The 26,311-nt window shown below is 39.4% G+C and overlaps 2 long non-coding RNA genes across 8 annotated transcripts in view; one reads left to right on the top strand and one right to left on the bottom strand.

Moving 5' to 3' along the window:
• Positions 1-472: 472 nt before the first annotated feature.
• LOC129058276 (uncharacterized) lies at positions 473-25,484 on the top strand. The gene is made up of 6 exons (XR_008523353.2): positions 473-705; positions 1,227-1,314; positions 1,488-1,617; positions 23,243-23,426; positions 23,767-23,828; positions 25,323-25,484. It is a non-coding gene; the product is annotated as an uncharacterized LOC129058276 (long non-coding RNA).
• Positions 23,380-26,311, bottom strand: part of LOC129058275 (uncharacterized) — an 81,171-nt gene continuing 78,239 nt past the window's right edge. For 5 of the 7 annotated variants that reach the window (XR_010139363.1, XR_010139359.1, XR_008523349.2 and 2 more), the window contains 2 exons: positions 24,208-24,331; positions 23,380-23,768 (listed from right to left, as the gene is read on the bottom strand). This is a non-coding gene — a long non-coding RNA (uncharacterized LOC129058275). Of the gene's footprint in view, positions 23,769-24,203; positions 24,332-26,311 lie in introns of those variants that run through there. The other 2 variants (XR_010139362.1, XR_010139361.1) reach the window with 2 other exon arrangements.

Genomic DNA, 26,311 nt, shown 5'->3' on the forward strand with positions numbered 1-26,311 from the left:
AATCTAACATTAATTTAACAAAGGCTTATTTACTAGACGGGACATTAAAAGGTAAAATAAGCAGTATCTTTAAAAGTAGTTTTACAAAAATTGAAGAAATGTCTTCCTGTAGATACAGTAAATTCTTATATTGTTCCCAATAAGCACCAAGAGCAGTGTGCAAAAGCCTAGTGATCACAGGTAATGGGACCGAGTAGTGACTACGTCCAGCACTACCATAAGTGCTTTGCCTGCTTTGACTCATTTGATATTTACAAATAACTTATGATGTAAAGGTAGGATTCAAATGCAGGAAGTATGCTGTGGAGCCCATGTCTTGGGCATTGCTACTAGATGCTAAGGTGACCTATGGAATTCGAATGCGTCACTTCCTGGTGCTGGGACTTGCTGCAGGGTCAGAAATTATTGATGCTAGAGAAGTGAATTGTTAGCACACACTACAGATTCTTTTTCTAGATTCTAGAATTTCGATGCTCTCAAATACTTTTGTGAGAGTAGACATTAGCTGAAAATTCAAGGGTAAACTTTCTGGTATTCATCTAAATTGCGTGTTTAATTGGATTTTCAATTTAGAGTCAGAAGGCACGGTTCTGACTTTGGAAGACTTCTAGAGGCTCTTGAAAAGGGGCATGTGTGTCAAGAAGGCTATTTGGACATCACACAGCTCTTACGAAAGAGGGCTTTCCTAAATGGAGTGTAAATGAGGTAGAAACATAAGGATTACACTTCTTTTGAAAGCAAGGATTTAAAAAATCAGTAGAACAACTAGTGTGGGAAGGGATATATGCTACCCCAGATGGCTGGGTCATGTCCCACTCCCGAGACAAAGTCTATTTGAGTTCTCTTTTAGCTGTGGCAGAGGGAAGGCCTGCCAGGCTAAGTGAAATTCCAGGACACAAAGCTGATAAAAGTAGCAAAAGAGAATCATGAGCAATAAAATGAAATTGTAAAAAAATTGGTAGGAAGCCTTAGTGTCGTTAGATACCTACCTGCTATGAATGGAGTAAAGCTATATAAATTGTGGGTGTGGGAACAGCCCTCTGGTTTCTGGCTGTTTAGGTGGTTGAATGCCAACTCTGAGAAAAGAAGGCTAAGGTGGAAAGGGCAATTCTCCTCCTTAAATATCCCAAATCCCTGTAGCACATGGAAAAATGTTCACATTATGCTGAACTACTTTTCTGTTTATCCTCCAAATTAGCTGTGAATTCTTTTCTTCCAACTTTAAGTCTTCCTAGGCCTCTCAGTTCCGCTTGTCTTCTTGGATTAGACTCTCTTCAAGGCCAGGACCCCTGGAATCTTAGCTTTATTTCCAAGGTAATTTCTGCCGGAAGGCAAAGTTTGGCACGTCAGCTTTTAATATATGCTGTGGCAGTTGGTGGAGGCAGGGAGGAGGGAAAGGGAGAGGAAGAAGAACACAATTCTACTAGCCTTGGAAATTCAACTGGAACTTATGTTAGTTACATTTTTGAAACTTATTTATTATCCAGACATATGACAAACTCCAGTGAAGCACTAAGACTTCATACAATAAACTTTGGAAGACGACCAAAACTCAAAAAACCCTCTTCGGCAGCAGGGACTCCAGAATGTTCCCCTGAGACTTTGAGGCTTTTTCAGGTAGGTGGTAATTCAAGAACATAAAGAGGGTCAATATGGGATGTGAACACTGGAGTTCTCTCTCGTGTTCCCAGAGCCTCAGAATGTGGCCTTGGGCTGGTAGAGGAACAGCAGTGGCGAGAGCCTGGCGAAGGCTTGGCAAGGACATGAGCCTCCCAAGGAGACCTTGAATTCCTAAACAATGAATGGTCTGAGGTTAAAGATAGGATTTATAAGGGAAAGAAGTGGAGCGCTAAATCAGGCTTGTCAAAGCTGAGTCCTGCCCAGGGGCAGCAGCCAGGTTGCATCTCAGCTGTCATCAAAGTAGGATCTAATCAGTGGGGCAAGGTCAGGAAGGATTTGGTGAGGAGGACGTGGAAGCCTCCCGTGGATTGCATTCAGGCCGGCACACTTACCAAGGCAGATGACGTGCATGAGATCTTGGTGACATTTGCTCAGGTGAAAAGTGCAGGGTGTGGTGTTATCTACGCTTTGTTTGGCTGGGCAGTCATAATTCTTCCGACATTACAGGAGCTTGAGTGTCAGATAGCTTGGTTAGGAAAGCTAGGGGATGCAGCTGCCCTCTGTTTGGGAATGTCTTTAAGGGTCATTCTAACTGCTATGTAAATATAGTACCAGGAAAATATTCATTTGTACCCATTGTACAGTCAGTTAAGCATCAAAAACAAGATTATTCTGAGTAAAAATTAAAGCCTCATGACTAACCTATAGTAGATCTCTGATGACTAAATTTTTTTCCTTTCCATTATTTAGAGAAGTTTTTTGTTTGTTTACATATATTAAATTAACTTTTGGGGGGGTGTACAATTGTGAACATCTTAAATGCATAGTCATGTAACCATCACCACAATTAAGACACAGAACAATTCTCTCACCCCACGTCCCTGATCCTTCCCCTTTAGAGTCAAACTCTTCACCCACCCCCAACGCTTGGCAACTCCATCCTATAGTGTTATCTCCTCCAGAATGTCATATAAATTTAATTACGTATTATGTAACCTTTTGAGTCTGGCTTCTTTCACTTAGCATAATACATCTGAAAATAATCAATATCGTTGTACATATCAACAGTCCTTCCTTATTGAGTAGTATTCCATTGTATGAATGGATCATGGTTTGCTTATCCATCCACCCATTGAAGGCCATCTTAATAGTTTTCAGTTGTTGGCAATTATGAATAATGTTGCTATAAGCATTTGGATACAGATGTTTGTGTGAACTTGAATTTTCATTTCTCTAGGGTAAGCACCTAGGAGTATGACTGCTGAGTCATCTGATTTGTGCATGTTTAATTTCATAGGAAATTGCCAAACTGTTTTTCGGAGTGCCTGTACCATTTTGCATTCCTACCAGCATTCCATACATTCCCAATGTATGAAAACCCAGTTGCTCCATATCCTTGTCAGCACTTGAAAATGTCAATTTTGTTTTTATTTTTAGCCATTTTAATAAGCATGTAGTAGTATCTCATTGTGGTTTTAACTTACATTTCCCTAATGACTAATATACTCCAGTACTGTTTCATGTACTAATTTGCTGTCCATATACCATTTTTTTGTGAAGCATCTGTTTAAATATTTTGCTCAGTTGTACTGGGTTGTTTGTTTCCTTTTTTTTTTGTTTGGGACAGGGTCTTGTCACCCAGGCTGGAGTGCAGCGGTGTGATCTCAGCTCACTGCAACCTCTGCCTCCCAGGTTCATTCTCATGCTTCAGCCTCCCGAGTAGCTGGGATTACAGGCCACAACGCCCAGCTAATTTTTGTATTTTTAGTAGAGACAGGGTTTCACCATGTTGTCCAGGCACATCTCGAGCTCCTGGCCTCAAGTGATTCGTCTGTCTCAGCCCCACAAAGTGCTGGGATTACAGGCATGAGCCACCGTGCTTGGCCGTTTTGTTGTTGTTGTTGTTGTTGAATTTTAAGAATTCTCTATATATCCTGGATACAAGCTCTTTATGAATATATAATTTCTGAAAATGTTGTCTTAGCCTATAGCTTGTCTTTTCATTCCCTTTAGAGTGTCTTTTACAGAGCAAAGTTTTTAATTTTCATGAAGACCAGTATATCCATTTTTTCTTTTGTGGATCATGCTTTTGGTGTTTTATCTAAGAACTCTTTGCCTAGCCCAAGTTCATGAATATTTTCTCCTATATTTTCTTCTAAAAGTTGTATAGTTTTACTTTCTACATTTTGATCTGTGACCCATTTTGAGTTAAAACATTTTTTCAAACTTTTTGACCGGGTTACTTGTTAATTGAAACCACCACGCCCATTTACATTTGGTCCTTGGTGTATAAACTTAGAGCTACAAGATATTTTTATCAGAGGTATATCCAGCATTTGATATTCTTTAATCAATCAACAAATATTTATTAGCCATGGCATTTCACTTTCATTACCACATTCGGAGCACTTTAGAACAATCCTGGTTGGACGTCCTGTACTCCCAGCTCACATCCCTGGATTTCATAGTCCTCACAGTTATTTCCATGGAACCAAAGTTACTTTCATTAGCTCCTGCTGACAGATATATAGTCAAGGAGTTTGGAGTCCAAAGAGGGGAGTAAACTGTCTTGTATCTATTCTCAGGAAAATTCAACTGATTTTCCTCCTCAACAAAAAAAAGACTTCGTGTACACAAGCAAAGTGAAGAACAAAATGAAAATAATTGGTTGGATAGTTCAAACTTCAAAAGTTCTGCCAATCCTCTTCATCCTGACTTCATGGATATTAGAGTTTTACATAGAGCTGAAAGCAGCTTAGAGGTCACCTTGTCTTAGTCCTTCATTCGACCACTTAATCAAGTCAACAAATATTATTATTGAGACCTCCTGTGAACCAGAGGCTTAGTACATGCCAGATGAGAAAATCAAAGTTCAGCAAAATGAGGGCAGCTGCCCATAGCTCCAGGCTTATCCAGAGGGCCCTGAAGTCATGGTTCTAGAATTTCTGAATTTCTGCCTCCAGCAGCCTCTCCACGTGTCTCCACAGCCTCCAAAGTTCATAGCTTCCTGGTCTCTTCTCTCCATGAAGCACTCCCAGCCCCATTACTGATTGTAGGACATGTGTGTCTTTCAGTTCCAAAAAGTAAACTATAGTTTTCAGGAAAGTGGATTTGGGAAAAGAAGCTGGTTTAGGAAATGAGTTTTAAAAGTTTTGAAAGGGAGAATTGTGATTTGGAGGATGAGGTAACTAGAAAGGCCAGGGGGTGAGGTCTGGAAAGGGAGATTAAAGAAGAGAGGCTATGATTTAGGGACTTTTTCAGAGGAGGGTCTAGAGTTATTGAGTGGGGAATAGAAGAAAGAAGGCTGTGGTTTCGAATAAGGGGATCAAAAGAAAAATTAGAACAAAGAAAAGTAGTTTGAAGAAATGATCTCTGGATTCGGGCCACAGTTTACTTGTCTTGGACTCCAGGTCACATATAAAATATATACATTTCAAAAATGTACCCAAAAGAACAAAAATACAGTTTTGAATATTATACAGTGAGTATTTTTAAACAATAAATCTGAATGTTTCCTTCTTTGAAATAAATATTTAGGTAACATTCTGATGCATTGATTGTGCAAGATTGCCCAGAGTTTAGAGTTTTTTCTCTTCTGATTGTGGCAGGGTGAAAATCCTGCCTTTTTCAAGACAGCCCTGAGCACAGCAGTGCACATGTGAGACCTGGAATCCTCCCTGTAAAATAACTGCCCAACCTGACACATGCAGGTGGCAGCTGAACCTTGTTTGTACAGGGAATGAGGGGGCAATGCCTGCTCTTAGATTAAGAAACTACCAAACAGAAACCCAGAAATGGATCCACTTCAGAGCCTGCAAAAAGAGCAAGCTGGCCAAGAACAAGCTAGTCCTCAAAGAGTGTATAAAGGTTTTTGAGAGCTAAGCCAGAGTGAAGCCCTAGAAAGACTTCCACATTCATTGGTAGAGAAGAAAATATTTGAAACTTCATTCACTCAAGTGGGTACTCCTGTGTATTTATTTAAGATGCCTATGGGTAAATAAATGTTTTTAGCAGCATTATTCATAATAGCCAGAAGGGGGAAACAACTCAAATGTCCATCAACTGATGAACAGATCAACAAAATGCGGTATATCCATACAATGAAACATAATTTGACCATCAAAAGGAACGAAGTTCTGATATGTGCTACAACATGGATGAAACTTGAAAACATTATGCTAAGTGAAAGAAGCCAGATAGCACAAAAAGATTTTCTGAAGTTAAAACAAAAACATGATTACTCAACTAAAAAATCCAATAGAGAAACTCAGTATGGTCGCTTTGAGAGTTGACTTAGAAAATCAAGTAATATGCAAAGCATAGCTAAAAATGTGAGGTGAAATCACAAAGATAAAAAATTTGGGCCAGCCGTGATGGCTCATGCCTGTAATCCCAACACTTTGGGAGGCTGAGGTGGATCACTTGAGGTCAGGAGTTCACGACCAGCCTGGCCAACATGGTGAAACCTCGTTTCTACTAAAAATACAAAAATTAGCCCGGTGTGGTGGCACGCGCCTATAGTCCCAGCTACTCAGGAAGCTGTCAGCACATATGATTCCATTTATAATAAAATGTCCAGAATAGGCAAATCAGTAGAGTCAGAAAGTAGATTAGTGCTTGCCAGGGTCTAGGGAGAGAAGACAGACTGTTAATGAGTATGAAATTTCTTTTGAGGTTGATAAAAAATATTCTGGAACTAGATAGTGGTGATGGTTGCTCTGATTGTGCACTTTTAAAATACAAACTTAAAAAAAAAAGATACCCATGGATATATATCTCTTTCTATAGTTAAAACAAACCCTGTCAGTTCCGTAGCTGGCACTTTCCCTGCACAGGTACAGATAGTGTCGCCGGGCTCCTATCTCTACCCTCCCCTCCAACCAGACAGGAGCAGGTAATGTCTCCCAGCTCCACACTTTTAAGCTAATACATCCACTGATACCCCCTCCCATTTCCTGCCTCTCAAAGTCCTTGACCCTCTTGAATGCCACCCACTCCAGGAACTATTTTCCTCCTGTAAGTCTCCTCTGTATGCTCAGACTTTCTGTAGACACTTCTCCCACAATCCACAGCCAACTTCTTCCAATATTATGGGATTTGTGACCTATGCAACCCTTACTTTGCCTTGCCTTAGAAGCCAATTGAGTCACAGCACTTGTATTTTCCATGCTAGTGCGTAGCCTGGCACATGATAGGAACTGAATAGAGTGGATTCAAGTGGGCATACAAAGCCACACTAGTCCTGGCCCAACTCCCCTTTTCTACTGTTTCTGATTATAGGCGGATCCTTGTTTCTATCCCTCAACCCCTTACAGTTTCAATCCCCACAGGAGCAATGCGGGGTCTCAGCACCAACTACATCCCTCACTCTACCCAAGGCTCCCTCAGCCTCTTGGATTACATAAAACTCCTTCTGATAGATACTCAAGTTCTATGGTTAACTCTGAAAATAATGAAACCTCTTGCATTCTGTTCTTTGAGCACTAACACTAGGCCATGCACCCGGCAGCAGAGCATCATTCCCCTTTTCTCACATGCCTCACCGTCCACTGGTCCCCATCACAGCCAAGGCACTTATGAATGAGAGAAAGCAGCAAGGCTTGTTGGAGAGGGAGAAGGGGTGAGGTTAGGGGCAGGAGCAGCAGAATCCCTGCAGCAGATCCAGCTCACCAGGCCTGATAGAGATGTCAATGGGCAAGAGGCCGTCTCTGCTACACGCATATCCCTATTTTGTGGGCAAGGGCGTTCCATCACCATAGTTTACTTTTCTCATTTATTGGTTCCAACCTGGATTAAAAAGCTAAACCAAAGGGTGTGTAAATAATTTTATCCTAATTTACAAAGTTTGAATTTACATTTCCCTTGTTATTGAGGCAAATTATTGAAAACTGAATCAGATATGGAGGGCAAGGGAGCACTCTATTAAAATAACCACGTGGCAAATCTATTTGTAAGATGAATGGTCATATCATAGTTTACTTGTTTTTAAGTTGAGGATTTTTGTGCACTGAATTGTCTTCTAAAGAGGTAAAAGTTTTTATTAGAGATATGAGGTAGTCTTTGAAAAATAGCTCTTATTACAAAAGAAACAGATGTTCGTATAGCATAAGTGTTTTAAAATACAAAAGAAAATACTTGTGAGAATCTGTTATGCCTCAGTCATGGAAACCACTCAAATGATATCTGAATGAAGAATCAAATGAAAGAGAAACCCCCCACATTCCACCATCTAGAGGTAACCACTGTTAACTTGGCGGTATCTAGCCTTCTAATATTTTTCTGGGCATATTTCAAGTGTACTGCTGTTTTATATGCTGTTGTTTTCACTTGACAAGGTGTCATAAACATTTTCCAGATCACTAGCTGGCTGCAAGGTACTCCCTGCTCAGCTGGATCAAATCTAACTGTACCTCAAATGCTGACCCACAGGCATCCTAGCCAAAAGAATGGGAGGGAGCATTCTGAATTAAGCTCCTTTAAATGGATCGAAAATTACACTACATTAACACTTTTTGGTCCCACCCAAAAGTATTAAGCTGTCAGAGAAAACTTCACAGCCCTAGCAAAAGGACTGCTAGAGCCAGGTTGTGAACATAGTCCCAGCAGCAGGGCGTGTAGCCTGTCACCTGTCACCTGCCATGCTCTACCTGTTGGGTGACCTAGCTTTTTCTTTTTTTTTTTTTTCCTTTGCTTTGCTGGTTTTTTTTTTAGACTCAGAAGTTCCTTTAAGCCTCTGGCCGTTGGAGGAGCTGATGGCAGCTTGATTGGGCCTCTGCCAACCATGAGGAGGAAAGAAAAAGTCCCATTCATATTGTCCCTTATCACTGGGGGCTGAGCCCCATAGATAAATACTGGTTTCCTCCCTCACTATGTGTCACGGATTACATACTCACAGTGTTTCAACTGAACTCTGTGATTGAGAGGGGACAGTTCTTTCCCAGAAGCACTAAATCTGCTTTGGGGGTCCTGCAAGGGGGCTCAAAGACTGCAGTATGCCAAGCAGGCTGCTGCATCCAGTCTTTCGTGTTATTCTGTTACTAGGTGTATACAGTTTAATGTGTATACCATATGCACAGGAGGCATGCAACTCAAAGCTATCTTTCCAGGGTGATGTTCAGAAATAGTTTATATTCATGGATAAACAGAAGAAAAAGAAGCTACAATAAATAAGTGGATCTAGCCTGCTCCTTGAGTATATTAAGGGTTAGAATTTCCTTAGGTTTGGTTAGGTTTTCCTTATGGGAGCCAAACACCTTGGTTACTGCCATTACTAGCGATGTGACCATGGGCAAGCTCCTTAACTTCTTTATCACTCAAGTTCCTCAACTTTATAATAAGGATAATAACTACTAGTCTATATTTCAAAGTGGATGTTTTCCATATTGAATTATGCACAGTAGTTAACCATAAGCACTCCATGAATGTTAACTATTATTATTGTCATTGTAATTGAGCTCTTTGTCTTCTTATAATGGTAAATTATGGGTGTCTTATGATATGGGATTTCACCTCAGGACATATATCTTCTAGATAAAAACACATAGACTATATTCAGTTAACCAGGGGATCATCCTACAGACAGGTGAGAAGGCATAGACTAGTTTCTGTGACATAAACTAGAAGAGAATTAATGAGGTGGTTGAGACCAGTCCAATGTTATTTGTAAACTGACCCAGTTTAGCAGTTTAATGAGAAAGAGGCTTGATTCTGAGGCTTAAATGAAATTTAAGAACTACTTGTGGCTTTGCTTTACCAACCCAGTTTTTGTTGCCCCAGTAACTCAGAATGTCTTGCTCCAGAGCTGCTGCCAGCCTCAGAGAATGCGGTGAATAGTCGTTGCTGACATGCATATCCTCCCCTCTCCTCTTTCTAGCACACACACCTTATGCTGCCCACCCACCTGATGCTCTGTTCTTACCAGTCCTACCAGTTCTCATTTTGCCTGAGAACTTCATGGACTCAACAGCTGGGCTCAGTCTGAATTTGATATTACTGTGACTTGGCAACTTCATGTTAGTAGATCCAAACTCCCCATGCAGTCAAGGGCAGGGATGGTCCTAGACTCTGATGGTTTTAGAGCTGCCAGAAGGAGCATGAGAGCTGTGGTCCATACTCATCCTGTCCTCACTTTCCTTCTGAGTGAATCCAAAGTCGCAGAAAGCAAAGAAAAAAATAATTCTCCTTGTTAAATACTGATCTAATTTATTAGAGCCCATCCAGAGTATACCTGCCAACTGTCAGAGTCAGGAATTATTTAGTGGAATTTTAGAATCCCTAACAAGAGCTAGTCTCTCATTCTCTCCTAAAATTTACGTTCCTGCCATCGCCAGAAATAAAAAAACAAAAAAAGCCATAGCCAAGCATGGTGGTGTGTGTCTGTAAGTCTCAACTACCCTGAACACCGAGGTGAAAGGATCACTTGAGCCCAGGAGTTTGAAACCAGCCTGGTGAACTTAGTGAGACCCCATCTCTGAAAAAAAAAAAAAAAATGTTTAAAGCCTACATTCATAAACTCATGTGTCTTATTATGAAGTATCCCCAAAAGATAATTTTGTTACCTTGGAAACTTCAGGTAACAATATTTCCCTTGGCAAGTCTGTCCTTTTCCTTTCTTGCTTCCTACCTTTTGGTGTAACCTAAACCTTTCCTGATGTTATTTAGGCCCATAGGATCAGCTCATGTTAAGTTTATGAGATCCTTGCCCAATCCATGCACATCAGTCCATCAACTCTATGCTCAGTATTTTCTATTTAAGTTGTTCACTGCTCACTGCTTTTACAGGCACACCGTGTGTGTTCTAGTTTAAACATTATAAAGTGGAGTGAGGATGTCTTCTTACATTGGAAGATGATCTACAACTTATCAAGTGCTCACCATTGAAATTATAATTACTTCATGCCTCATTACAGATAACATGAAATATCTTGTTTAGCATCTATGGAACAGCGATAATTATATCTGCTTGAATATATCTCAGTTAGGGCTTTCCAAAAAAAAGATTTTAACAGTGGAACAATACTCAACAGCTATAATAATTATAAACTAGATGTATCCTAGCCCTATTCTATTTCATTATTTGGCAGTATATGCATGAGTTCATTTTATGATTTTCCAAAATCTATCAATGATAAGGAAATTATTAGACTGCTTCTGAATTTTCAATTATAGTTCTTTTCCTAATGATGTGTATTCTCATTGGGTTCCTTAGCTCACCAAAACTTTTTTTCATCATAGCCAAATTCTGACAGAACTGTGTTTGAACTACACTTACCCTTTAAATTCTAAGGCTAATTGTAAATTTTTCATCATCCTTTTAATATGGCAAACCTTATTGAGAGGTAAAGAATCAGTTAAATTTAAAAAATTTTAATTATGAATCATTAGGGCAGCTGAGACCTCAATAAACCATTTTCTACATGAATTTGGAAAGGAACTATTTCCTCCAAGCAGACTCTGCCCTCCCCTGCCTGCACCCAGGGTACAGGGCTTCGTGAGTGGAGCACAGACAGGATGTCAGTGCCCTTGAGTCCCCTTTGTAGAGCACAACAGCACAACCATGCCCAGCGGCTCTAGGAACAGTGTTGAAATTAGCTTTATTTACAAAGTTACTCATCTTTATTTACTAAGTTGATCCAACCAGTTCAAACACACTTCTAGGACAAAACCTAGAAATGAGCATACTGACCAGAATGTCAAAGTAAAGCCAAAGTAAAAAATGAATGAGGAGTATGGTAGAATCATGAGTTAGTCAGTTATCCTCAAATTTATGAGGATAACTGAAAGAGTAAAACCAAAATTAAGTTACCTACCTCTGGTATGGAAATCAATGGGGTATAGACACTTTTGCTTATCTCTTAAGTTAGTTTCATGGGACTTCTGATTTTGACTATTTTCTTTAAAAAAAATTTATGGAGATAAAAATTGATAAAGTCTTCTCACAGTGTGGTTTGCAAGCAACTCTTAGAAATTTGAATGGGCAAATCTTTGGCCCAGCAATTTCATTCTAAATACCTGTCCTAAAGAAATGTACATATTAACAAAGAGTATAAGGATTGTAACAATATTTCCAATAGCAAAAAAAAGACTACACAAAAATTCATCAATAATGGCTTGATAAAACAAATCGTTGTGTGTCCATATTGTGAATGTAATAATCATATGATTCTATTTGAACTGACAAGGAATAAGACCAAAGAAAATATACTAATGAAGCAAAAAAGGCAAATAGCAGAATAGTAGAAATCCCATTAATGTAAGAAAAATGTGTGTGGTAAATGTGCAGATGTATGCATGTATGTGTAAACACATAGAGAGGTATTTAGGAGGACATATTCCTAAGTGGTCATTGCTGAGGAAGACTGTGAGATTTGAGGAGTTAGAATAGAGATGGGAGGGTAGAAAATTGGGAGAGGGGATTCATAAGGGACTTTTAGTTTCTGCTCTATATGCCTTTGCAATTTTTTAAACAATAAGCATGAATTACTTTTGTAATTTAAAAGTAATTTTAAAGAATTTTAAAGATAAAAAAAAGAAAGAAAAATGATTACTCATAACTGCATCACCCAAACACAACAATTTTCATTTACATGTATTGCCTCCCAAACTTTTAATATGAGTTTAAGTATGGGGAAAATATATAAAATTTCAAAATTACATAATAAGAATGTTGCTATATAGTCATTATAACTTTGAATTTTATATTTTTAATATAAACTACATAACTACAGTATATGAAGTGCCATTTTGTTGCAAATAACTATCATCTGGTATTGATGCATATACATACAATTATTGTACCAGAATGTAATCAACCAAAGCAGTATGTTAGCTGCTTTGGACTTTATGCTCTTCTCATAAACGATGCAGAAAAAAATAGCTTATAAAGTATTCTCCCTTTGGATTGTATCTTTAAGGAAAATTATAAGTTGCAAAGTGATCAAACTAAACAACAATTTAAACATTACATGACTCTTAATATACATTGCCAATTTTCTTTTCAAAAGTATAGTTTTAACCTTATTGCCACAAAAACTGTATTAGTTTTACTTCATCTTCACTAGCATTGGGTATTAATTTTTTAACTACTCTGGCCAAGTACAACAATATATTTCTTGAATAAATTATAAATTTGAACATTTCCCTTGTGTTACAACTGCAGTTGACTGTTCAGGTCATTTTTGATTTATTTAACAATTTTGCTTTTACTAATAACGATAATAGGTAACTCCCACTGAGTGTTTATCAAGTGCCAGGCAGTGTTCTAAGTATTTTACATATATATCACATCTAAACCTCACAAAACTCCAAAAAGTATTACCATGATAACCATTTTACAGATGGAGAAACTGGGACCCAGATAAGTTTATATCATAGGAAGTCTAACATCAAAGCTGAGGCTCTTACTGTCACCTCACTATATAGCTGTACATGAATGTATTAAATAATTAAGATGTCATCCCTTTACCTGTCATACTTACCAAAAGGATTTTCCCAGTGTTTTGTATTTTTGTTGTTCTTGTGTTTTTATATATGCAGAACATATTAATGTTGTTATAATCAATTGAGCTTTTTCTTATTTTTGTAATTATTTCTATCATTTCTAAGCTTATAAAGGTGTCTCTGCTCCAGAGACTTGAGAAATTTTCAATTCTGTTTTCTTCCCATGTGTACATACATGTGTAGTATGTATGAATATATGTATGTGAATATATTAATGTATTTGTACGTGTGCATATATACACATAAACACAGACATATGTACATACTCCTTTTAACCCATGCAGACATTGTCTTGCTGTACAATAATACAAGGCATTTGGGGCTGTTTTTCTGACCCTGACACTGTTGCTGGGCTGAGAATTACCCTGCCAGTGTCCAGATGAGATACTGAGCCACCAGGATTTAAATCTTCAACTTACCTTTGCTCCAAGTGATATGATTAAGCAGAGATTACTTAACCCAAGCCCCAGTGAGTCATTCCAAACCCTTGAATCAGTCTGACAAATCCACAAAGCTTCTGTTGAATTACTGCCTTGGAGAATTCTTTGCCTGACTGGTTGAACACTGGATGACTGCAAGCCTGATGATTTATAGAAAGGCACAAGTCTGACCCAATGGGCACACCCATTGTATTTCTACAGAGAAGAAATATCTTTGGAGTTAAATTGGTAGGTCCCAAATGAATCAATAGAACAGCACATGTGGTATGCTATTACTTGTGGAAGAGAAAATATATGTCTTCTGTATATAGAAAAAAGGATAGATATAGATTAAGATATGGATATATAGATATGATATAGCCATATGGGAGGGTGAGGACTGGCTGAGACTTTTCATTATCCTTTCATAACTTTTTAAAATTTAATTTAATTTTTAATTTCAACTTTTATTTTAGATATGGGGATATATGTGCAGATTTTTTACATGAGAATATTACATGATACTGAGGTTTGGAGTACAAATCCTGTCACCCTCGTAGTGAGCATAGTACTTGATAGGTCATTTTTTAACTTCACCATGCCCTCTAGTAGTCCACAGTCTCTACTGTTCCCATATTTATGTCCATGTGTGCTCAATGCTTATGTCCATGTGTTCTCACCTATAAGTGAGAACATGCAGTATTTAGTTTTCTGTTCTTGCATTTATTTGCTTACAATTATGGCCTCCAGCTCCATCCATGTTACTGCAAAGGACATGACTTTATTCTTTTTTATGGCTGCATAGTATTCCATGGTATATATGTATCACATTTTCTTTGTCCAATCCACCACTGATGGGCACCTGGGTTGATTCCATGTCTTTGCTATTGTGAACAGCGTAGCACTGAACACATGAGTGCATGTGTCTTTTTGGTAGAATGATTTACTTTCCTTTGGGTATATACCCAGTAATGGGATTGCTGGGTTGAAATGTAGCTCTGTTTTAGGTTCTTTGAGAAATCTCCAGACTGCTTTTCACAGTGGCTAGACTAATTTACATTCCCACCAGCAGTGTATAAGCTTTCCCTTTTCTCTGCAACCTATCCAGCACCTGTTGTTTTTTGACTTCCTAATAACAGCCATTCTGATTGAGATGGTATTTCACTGTGGTTTTGATTTGCCTTTCTGTGGTGATTAGTGATGCTGAGCATGTATGCCTTCTTTTGAGAAGTGTCTGTTCAGGTCCTTTGCCCATTTTTCAATGAAGTTATTTGTTTATTGCCTGTTGGTTTAAGTTCTCCATAGATTCTGGATATTAGGTCTCTGTCAGATGTATACTTTTCAAATATCTTCTCCCATTATGCAGGTTGTCTGTTTGCTCTGCTGATAGTTTCTTTTGCTGAGCAGAAGCTCTTTGGTTTAATTAGGTCTCACTTTTCTATTTTTGTTTTTGTTGCAACTACTTTTGGAAACTTAGCCAAAAATTCCTTGCCAAGGCTGATGTTGAGAAGGGTATTTCCTGGGTTATTTTCCAGGATTTTTATAGTTTGAGGCCTTACATTTAAACCTTTAATCCATTTTGAGTTATTTTTGGATACGGTGAAAAGTCAGGGTCCAGCTTCGATCTTCTGCATATAGCTAGCCAGTTATCCCAGCACCATTTATTGAATAGGGAGTCCTTTCCCCATTGTTTGTTCTTCTTGGCCTTGTCGAAGATCAGACGGTTGTAGGTGTGTGGCTTTATTTCTGAGTTTTCTATTCTGTTCCATGGGTCTATGTGTTGTTTTTGTACCAGTACCAAGCTGTTGGGTTACTGTGGCTTTATAAGAGCCATCTATGAAAAACTCACAGCCATCATTATACCAAATAGGCAAAAGCTGGAACCATTCCCCTTGAGAACTGGAACAAGATAAGGATGCCCATTCTTACCACTCCTATTCAACATAGTACCGGAATTATTAGAGAAATCAGGCAAGAGAAAGAAATAAGAGGCATCCGAATAGGACAGGAAGAAGTCAAACTATCTGTCTTCACTGATGATATGATTCTATTCCTACAAAATCCTGAAGACTCTGCCAAAGGCTCGTAAAATTGATGAATGACTTTAGCAAAATTTCAGGATACAAAATCAATGTACAAAAATCGGTAGCATTTCTATACATCAACAACATCCAGGCTGAGAGTGAAATCAAGAACACAATCCCTTTCACAATAGCCACAAAGAAAATAAAATACCTAGGAATACAGCTAACCGAGGAAGTGAAATATCCCTACAAGGAGAGCTATAACACGCTGCTGAAAGAAATCAGAGATGACACAAATAAATGGAAAAACATTCCACACTCATGGATTAGAAGAATCTAAATATTGTAAAAATGGCCATACTGTCCAAAGCAATTTACAGATTCAATGCTATTCCTATCAAACTACTAATATCATTCTTCATAAAATTAGAAAAAAGTATTCTAAAATTCATATGGAACTAAAAAGAGCCCAAAGAGCCAAAGCAATCCTAAGCAAAAATGAAAGAAAGCAAAAAACAAAAACAACAGCAACAAAAAACACAAAACAAAGCTGTAGGCATTAAACTATGTTTCATAATTTTGAATTTTGTTTCATGTGCCTGTATTACCTATTTATTAAAATTTTTATATCAAAAATAGTGAAGGTCAAGTTCAAGAATTTCACTAATAATACAGTAATATTTTCTAGTCACCTTATGACATCATTACAGGGTTGATCTCATAAAGGGCTAATAATTCCAAAGCAGTTTGGCAACATCCTTCATTACACAAAACTTAAATTTGTTGTGCTATGCAGCCCACCTGCAGTTTGCTCTCTTAGGAATCCAGTACTCTGCTTTGGCTGAAAGAAACTACATTTCCCAGGTTGCTCGGACCTCTGGTCCAGCTAGCTATAGCCAATGGAAGGCATGAGCACTAGAATGAGGGGTAAAAGGAAGAAAGAAGCCAGGGTATGTTTCTCTCTGTGTTCCCTGTGGTATTTCAAGCACCAGTAATGTCCCCTCTGTGGTCTCAGCTCCAACTGGAAAGTCTCTACTATGGTTCTAGTCTCCACAGAATGGCCCTGGGCTCTGATAATGCCACTTTCTGCTATTGTTCTTCCAGTCTTAAAGTGAGAGAAGGTTACTAATCTCTGGAATTCTCTCTGCATTTCATGTTTGGCTTCTCTGCTCTTCTATTTCATAGGTAATCAATTCTTTATGTCAAATTTACTGTCAGAAAAACCTGGAATGGCTTGTTTTTCTGGCCAGAGGGCCTGACTGATATACTTCACATTTTCTGTTTCTTGCTTTGAAACACCCTTCTCCATGAGAAAGAAAAACAGCTCAGTAGTTTTTCATATAACATCTGACCTTAGATTCACATTGCAGAACTCCTAACATATTAGCTTTATGTTAGTTTTTTGCACCCCGCCCCTATATTTCATAACTACCATTCTTTATCTTTGCTTAATGCTATAGATGCCTTTTAAAAGGACAGTATTTATAGATACATGCATAGACATAATGGCCACTGCATTCTTTTCAAAACAAGAACACTTAGAGCATTAATTGTGGAAATTTCTCTGATCAAACTCCTGGGGCCAGAGGAGTTGCCCAAGCTGCCTGGGGCCACAGAAGTCACACAGGCTGAGCTATTAGAGAAGGCTCATATTCAGAGTCTGCCTCCCACAGAGGTTTTAGGGGAAAATGACTGAGTGGTGCTCACGTGCAGACTCTACATTTCTCAGCTGGCTTTGTCTCAAGCTCTTCTGGTGTAAGAAATCAAAATCTCATTTCACTTGTTCCTCAGGAAAGACAATTATTCTCAACCAAGCCAGTGGCCTTTATTTAAAGGTCATGGGCTTATCTCTTGTCACCACAGAGTGCTCACCAGAGTTTATCCTAAGCCTAACTACTGCAGATTATAGGTTCATGTGGAGTTTGCTAACACATTGTTCTAATTCATCTGAAATGATTGGGTTTTCTCAATTCCTATGCATCCAAATCACACTCTGGCCTGGTGAGTGTTATCCTTCTTCATAATTCCAGGCTGTGTCTCACTCATGGCTTCTGACTTATTCATGGCCCCTTACATCATGCCTTTCTGAACTTGAGGGGACTCCACCCCTTCTTACCGCCCCTGCACCTGTGGCCTCTTTCCTCCACCTGCTGCAGGTGAGAATGAACCTTTCTTCCTTCACAATCCCCTTTTCTAGTGCTGGCCTGATCCTTCTACCTGCTAATCACAGCAATGTGGAGCTAACCTAAACCCTGCACTCTATCCCACCTCAGCTATAGAATCTGTCCCCATCCCCATCCCTCTACTTTTTGCTTTTGAGCCAGTCTTACCCATCCTTTCACCACTCCTGTTAATGTCCCACATATGGCCCCATCCTGCCACCCCAAAGTTCCTGTCCCTCTAACAACATGCCTTTGACTCTGACTGTTCAAGGTCAGAGTAACACCATCTCTGGCATGTGAACAATCATAGCTGTTGAATGTCCCATCCCCCTACATCGGCTATGTTAGGGGCCTAGTGTCTATCTCTCTTAGTCCTTTAACTGCTCCCCAACAAAGCTTCAACTTCCTCTCACAAATCTCCCACCCATCCATCCATTGTTACCCCTGGCCTGGCCCTGCCATAGCTATAGAGATAGATTTACCAAGGACACCAATGAAGCCTAAACTTCGGATGTCCTAGCTTGCAAGGGCCCTTTGCAAGGTCTCATATCTAATTTTGTATTATTCTTCTTAAAGAGGGCCCCCCGAGTGGTCTAATCTTCAGGCCACCGCAAAGCCTGGACCTGCCCCTGCTTAGGTGGTAGCTCCCTTGATTATCTTGGAATTAGGGAAACGTTCCCACTCGCATTTCCATACTGCTTCCAGGAAAAATGTGCTTGTGGATAGAACCTGAAATTGAACTTTGAATGCCCTCAACCTTAAAAACATTGTTAAACCTAGTGGTTAGTTTTAATTATAAGACAAGTGCTTGGTTTTAGCTGCTTTATAGGTTAAATAGGTTTTTTGCTGATCGGCTTTGGAAACCTACCATTGAACAAGTGACTTGTAAACAAACTTCTGGAATGTAAACCACTTCTAAATTGTAGGCTTCAGGGACTTTGCATTAACAAAAGCCCATAAACCACAGCATATGTACCCTATTTTATACCTTGTGTGGAAATTTATGTACAAATAGTGACATTTTGACACATGAAAGAAATTACCCATTAAATTCAACCAAAAGATGTAGTAATATGCAACTAGGCATGACTTATAACTATAGCAATCAGTCAACCTAGATTTTCTGAGGTAGTTCAATAAGAAATATTCTGCTCTATGATCACCATGTGTGACTCCAGTTCATTGTCGTATGCTCAGAAACTAATACAGTATCTGGCACACAGTAGACATTCAAGCAATGCATTCAAAATTAATGATTGTGTAAGACTGGCAAACTATGTGCCCTGCTTTTGGTTTTAAAACTATGGTCACTGATTATAGTTATAATAAACATATACAAGCAATTTAATATTCCTTTTTATTATTTCTAAGTATACATTGCTAACTATATAAATTTGTATAATTTTTCAAAACTCACCTCCAAAATAAAATGGCTTGGATTTCAATGGAAAATGTATACATTAATGATTCTATCCTCAGTGAAAAAAAATGCTTTACCAAACAGTTGCACAGCTTCTTACACAGAATACTACATTTTTTTTTATTCATTCAGAGGAATGCTTTTATATCAACTTGGCATGTAAATCATTTTATTTTTAAAGAATCAGTATGGTTACAGCATTCTAACCTCCCACATAGTTCTGCTAAATGTTACAAATATGTTACACACACTCCAATTTTTAGCCTAAGAACTTATTAACTTTTAATGAGACTATGGATTCCCTCCAGCAAGTAGATTAACCAGGTGAGTTTGATAAAGAAACCTTTTCATATAGATTATCTTAATCCTTCTAAGAATCCAAAAGAATTAACAATAATAGAGGGGTAACCAGAAAAGTCTTTGATTTCTGGATTCTGGACTATACTAGTATTACAAACTGCCTCTCCACTGCCTCTTCTGCTTCTCCTTTTATCCATTCACCACCACAGAAGAGTCAACTGTTGGTGTTTGGGGAACACGTTTCGGAAAAAAAAAAAAAAAAAAAAAAAAAACTAATTTAGATTGAAAATGAATTCTTGATTCTAGGAAAATTTACAGCACTGGCACTAGTTTGGGGATTGAGCTATTCATTTCTCCATCAGAATACCAGTCATTAGAACAAAGATATATTCTCATAATACCATTTTTCCTTTTTCTCCACCTCACCTCCCACCCACCCAAAGAACACTCCAGAAGACTACTTTCTCCTGTCTTTATTTTATTTATTTATTTATTTATTTTTGAGACAGAGTCTCGCTCTGTCACCCAGGCTGGAGTGCAGTGGCGCAATCTTGGCTCACTGCAACCTCTGCCTCCTGGGTTCAAGCGATTCTCCTGCCTCAGCTTCCCGAGTAGTTGGAACTACCAGTGCCCCCCACCATGCCTGGCTAATTTTTTTGGTATTTTTTTTTTTTAGTAGAGACAGGGTTTCACCGTGTTAGCCAGGATGGTCTCGATCTCCTGACCTCGTGATCCGCCCACCTCGGCCTCCCAAAGTTCTGGGATTACGGGCGTGATCTCCTGTCTTTTTTAATTTCCACGACAAGCACATGTCATCCTAAGTCGCACAAGAGCATGTCAGGAAATCTCTTGGTTCTGAATTGCAGCATGTGCATGAGTCCATTTCCTTCCCTGTTAAGAACACCCCTTCCACTTGTACTCCTCATCCTTGACCAACAAAGTAAAGGACACAACCAACTCCCTTCTCCACAGATCATGGCTTGTACTTTTCATGGCTGGGAATTTACCCAAAACAGACACCAAGTACAATAGATGTTATAGATGATTATTTCTGTAAGTACATAAGTGCTCTCCACACAATCCGGGAAAGTTGTTGAAGTCTGGAGACGTTTTCAGGGTACCTGAAAGCCAGATTCCACTTAGCAGTTTTTGAAGAGGAAAATTCCAGACATTTCAAAGGGGCAGATCATTCAGACACCCGGTATTCCTTTTGCAAACCAGCTTCTATCCCCTCAACTCACTCCTTTTAAACACCATCAGAGGGTCATGAGAACACTGTTTGAAATGGTGGCTCTTCAGAAAATACCAGGTTCTACCACTTCAAACACAATTAACATAGTATTACTTCTTCCTGTGGTGTTCCTCCCTACCAGACATCGATGGAGGCATTCCCGCCTTTCGCATCTTTCTCTAATCTGTCCAAGCAGAGGGAGAGGACTTTTTCCTTCCTAGTCCCCTGAACTAGCTCAAAGAATATTCCTTGTGAAGAGCACTTCAGGCAAGATTTCATAAGATCTCAGGTCTACTGCTTTATTGTACGGTTGTGGGCGAGAAGTGGGAATTGTGGGCAAGGAAGGCAGAGGTGAATTTAGTGCTTTAAAAAACCAGGACACACAATGTGAAGTAACTCATTTTCTCTCTTTCCCTGGGGCTTGATGCAGCCTCGTCATGACCTTGGTGTCCAGGTACAAGAGGAGAAGGGAGCAGTTTCATCTAGCTCCATGGAGATGGTCACGAAACTCTTTACTCACTTAACTTTCAGCAATTTGGGGTCTTTAATTACCAGTTCGTGCTCATAGAAAAGGAGAACTCAGCAAGCAGCTGGGAACCAGAGTTCTAAATGCTAAGTCCTTTTCTGCCTAAGGCTTGCTAGGGCACTTGATGAATTCCTGACCTTGTTCATAAACCTTGTTTCCAGCAAAGTCAAATGAAGCTGCTTAACACTATTGAATATTCTACTATATTAACCACCTTGGCTTTTAGAGCAACTTTCCACTTACAGCTGGAACTACCGTCCTTCAGCCCTGGGAGAGAAAACTAAAATCTCTGTAATCCAAGTCGGGAGAACAGAAGCAAATTGTCAGCCACCTCAGAACACTTCTTCTCAATTCTTCTTAGCCCTTCTCTAAATAACTGAGCACAAGCTCTGCGTCTTTGCAGAAGCCATTCTGGGATATGGTAGGGCCTTCTCCAAAAGCTGTATGATCTTCATGCTGTTTGCCACAGAAGGAGCCACTCAGCTTGCTCTTTAAAATAAGTGGGGGCAGCTGGGCGCGGTGGCTCACGCCTGTAACCCCAGCACTTTGGGAGGCAGAGGTGGGTGGATCCCTTGAGGTCAGGAGTTCAAGACCAGCCTGACCAACATGGTGAAACCCTGTCTCTACTAAAAATACAAAAATTAGCTGGGCGTGGTGGCTTATGCCTATAATCCCAGCTACTCAGGACGCTGAGGCAGAAGAATCACTTAAAACTGGGAGGTGGAGGTTGCAGTGAGCTGAGATTGTACCACTGCTCTCCAGCCTGGGCAACAGAGTGAGACTCTGTATCAAAAAAAAAAAAAAAAAGGTGGGGGGTGGGGGTGTCACCATCATTAGTCATCAGAGAAATGCAAATCAAAACCACAATGAGGTCCCACCTCACACTTACTAGGATGGGTATAATACAAAAGACAATAACAAGTATTGGTTCAGACATCTGGTGTTCCTTTTGCAAACCAGCAAAAGGGGATGTGGAGAAACTGGAACTCTCATACACAGTGGTGGGAATGCAAAATGGTACAGTCACTATGGAAAACAGTCTGGCAGTTCCTCAGAGGTTAAACATATAGTTACTATGTGACCCAGCAGTTCTACTCCTAGGTATATACCCAAGAGAAATGAAAACATGTCCACACAAAAACTTGTACACAAATGTTCTAGCAGTGTTATTCATAATAGAGAAAGATGAAAAGAGCTCAGCTGTCCATCAACCGACAAATTGATAAATAAAATGTGGTATAGCCATATAAGAGGAAATCATCGACCAAAAAAGAATGAAGGAGTGATACATGTTACAACATGAATAAACCTTGAAAACAAAGGTTTTCAAACAAAGTGAAAGAAGCCAGCCACAAAAGTACATGAAATGTCCAGAATAAGCAAATCCATAGAGATGTAAAGTAGTTAATGATTGCCAGAGGTTGGGGATAGAGGAATAGGGAATTTGACTGCTATCAGGTACACGGTTTCTTTTTGGAGTGATCAAATTGTTCTGGAAGTGGGTATTGGTGATAGTTGCACAAACAACTATACTAAAAACCACTGAGTTATATTGTGGGTACACAAATCATATCTCAATAAAGCTGAAGGAAGGAAGGAAGGAAAAAGAAAGAAGAAAGGAAGGAAAGAAAGAAGGGAGAAGAAAGAGAGAGAGAGAAAGAAAGAAGAAAGAAAGAAGGAAAATAGAGAAAAGAGGAGAGAAGAGGTGAGGCGAGGAGGGGAGGGGAGAGGAGAGGAAGGGAAGGAAGGGAAGGAAGGAAGGAGGGAGAAAAAGAAAGAAGGAAAGTATGGAGGGAGAGAGAAAGAAAGACAAAGAGTAGGGAGTAAACTGATTCGGGTAAACACTGAGCTATTTAATCTTGCCTCTCAATGTCTCTTTCCCCCAACAAACCCCTCCCAAGAGTCATGAAGGGGAAAGGCCCTCCTTCTAGTGTTGGCCAAATTTGCCCCCAGGAACGTAGCCTTCATTTTGAGCCTCTTTGTAATTCATGAGGCTAACCTCACCCATATCTGCTTGCCATGAACTCCTGACCCAACACAGCTGCTTGGCCACGCTGATGAAGAAGGCATCCTTCAGAGACCTGTCCTGGGTCCTCTGCTGCCCTAAGAACTGGCTGTCGGGATGACACTGACAGAGCCCTGTCGAAGTTTGCTGATCATCTCCAGACCATCAGAGCTCCCCACTGCTGTACAATTGAGAAGGGCCTGGCCTTCCACCTGGGAAGGTAACAAGAGCCCTGTTGAAATTTGCCTGGCACTGTCTCTACTTCAGGTAGAAGAGTGAACTGGCCCCTGGACTTGTGCTTCCTTTACTGACCTGACCTGTGTTTGGCTTTCCCATCATCCCTCCCTATTGGTGTTTTCCTGTAATCATCATGTTTACACAACCCCATCCTTCCGTGAGTGTGCTGGGAAAAGCTATCTCAGCAACATATACCTAGCATCTCCTGTTCTCTCCTACTCACCCCAAGTAAATTCAGGGTGGCTCCTGCTTAAACTTTAAAAGAGTTGGTCCTATGAGCCAGGTGCTTAATATATGTTAACTCCACTTAATCTTCACAACAGCTCTGTAAAAAGAAGATACAATTATCCCCGTCTTTCAAGATGAGGAAACAGATTCAAAGAAGGTAAGCAACTTAATCAAGGTCATGTGGATTCAAATACAGAACTGTCAAGGTTCACTGTCTCAAATAATAAGTTCTTCCCTTCACTGAGCATCTATCATATGTCAGGCAGTGTTCTAGACAACAATATTATTTCATTGACTCTCACAACAATTCCATGAGATAGGTCTTAGCATCCCATATAACGGATGGGAAAACTGAGGTTCGGAATTATTAAAAATAGACATGCTAATCACTATAATTTGATCATTACACATTGTATACATGTATTGAAATATCACTCTCTAGCCCATAAATATGTAAAATTACATGTTAACTAGAAAGAAAATAAAAAAAGAATAAATAAGTAACTCTTTTGAGATAATATGTATTTATTACTTACCGAATGCCTGGGAGTTTGGGAAGATGTTTTCTTTTCCTGATAAATGTGAAAGATGCAACTGGTACATCTTTCATCTTCCTCTTTACTTGAATTTGGATGTGATGATTGAAACTTGAACAACTATCTTGGAATCATGAGAGAAAAGCCAAAAGAAAATTCAGTGAAATATTTTCCCAAACATCATTAGCCTGATAAACAACAACCCACCTTCAGATCTCTTGTTATATAAGAAAACTGAACCTCTGTTTATTTTTATTATTTTTCAAGGCCACACAAATAGTACGTGACTGTGGACTATTTATACTTTTCCCTCATTCTTCTCTTAGTAACTGAATTTTCCAAATTTTAGCTTAGCACATGCCTACCCAGCAAATGGTCACATTTTTCAGATCTCCTTGCAGCTTTTTGGGACAGGTGACTGTATTTTGGTTAATGGACTGTGAACAGAAGGAAAGGATGTGATTAACTTCCAGGTCATGCCCTCCAGTTCCTGTTTCCTTCTTCACACTAGTGTTGAAAGTAAACCAGCTGGTCCAATCACATGGACCAGAACCACACTTTAGGGGTGGCAGACCAACAAGATAAAAGGAATTTGGATTTCTGAATGACCTCAGAGGTAGAGCTGCCCTCCATTCTGGAATCACTATCAACTTGGACTTCTATGTGGGGGAGTATTTCTTTGATCTCATTTAAGCAACTATGTTTTGGTCTCTCTTAAGACCCTATTGTCTTAAGCAATACTGTGGCCAACTAATTTTCAAACAGGTCTGTCTAACTCCAAATCTGAGTAATTTCTACTACAACTCTCAATACCTAAACTGGGGATTGCAAACTCAAATGCCTACAGAAGCTAGGTAGATAAATTAGTGAAGAAGTCTGAGTAGGAGCTATGGTGAGCTGGAGAATACATATGTGGTTGCTATGTGCTTAACAAACTCTGTTTCCTTTTCTTCCTGCTAGACTATATTTCCCAGCTTTACTTATAATTACTTAGGGCCATGTGACTGAGTTCTGGCCAATGGAATGTATATAGTAGGAGTGAGTGCTCCATCCAGGCCTGGTCCATGAAAAATCTCCTGCTCAATTATTCACTCTTTCTTTTCCCCCTGCTGAAGTGAAAAAGATACCCCCAGGAGATGATCTTGGGAGCCATGCAACGAATACAGCAAAGCCACAGATTAGAAGTCTAGGTTCCTCGGTCATCACTCAAAGAAAAGCTACCTAAATTACATTGACACATGGATTTTGACATGAATAAAAAACAATGTATTCCTCTGATGATTTATTACAGGTTTGGGTCTGTTGTTAGGACAACATAGGATAGCCTACCTGGACCGATACACAAAGGAAGCCCCTATAGAAATGCAGGCCCAATATTGCCAGGTCTTTTGATTTATATTTTTAGGAGAAGACAGAAATGTTTAATATTATGAGGAAACTGTTCATTCAGTGTTAGCCAATACCATGAAGGTCAAACAAAACACGACTATATTCCAGACTATATTCCAGCTTCAATATCACCCTGACCCTGAGACTTCAATCAGCCTCCCTTACTGGTCCCAGTTTCAACTGGTACAGATTCAACTGCCCCTGAGAATCCAATTAAGGTTCCCAAGTCTTTCTTCCATTAGGTCATGCAGGTTTATTAAACTTTAAGCCAATGGTCATTGGAGTATAACTGTGAAAAGTAAAAACTGTCTACTTCTACAGCTCTTCTCTCATTTGATAAAAGTAGCCTTGCCAAGCAATTGCCTAGAGCTCCAGTGTTGCTTTTTCATTCATATATTCTTAAAATTAGAGCTACTAATCCTACGTATCCAACTACGTTCACCAAAACGAAACAATTTCCAAACATTTCTCTAGTTAGCCATCTATCAAATTCTTTCCACTTATCAAGGCCCAACTCAAGGTTATCTCCTACATGGGGTATTTTCCATAAAGGTCTTTGCCTCTTCCTAAGTGAAATTGACTCATCTGTCTGCTATGCACCCCTGTGGGGCTCCCTCACCCTAAGTAAGGAGCATGTTCCCCTTCTAAGGTGTGAGGTCTTGAACAGAGACCAGAATAATATTATCTTTATATTATCAGTTCCTGATTATAATAA

The sequence above is a fragment of the Pongo abelii genome, chromosome 2 (genome assembly GCF_028885655.2).
Source record: "Pongo abelii isolate AG06213 chromosome 2, NHGRI_mPonAbe1-v2.0_pri, whole genome shotgun sequence".
In the NCBI taxonomy this organism is placed as follows: domain Eukaryota; kingdom Metazoa; phylum Chordata; class Mammalia; order Primates; family Hominidae; genus Pongo; species Pongo abelii.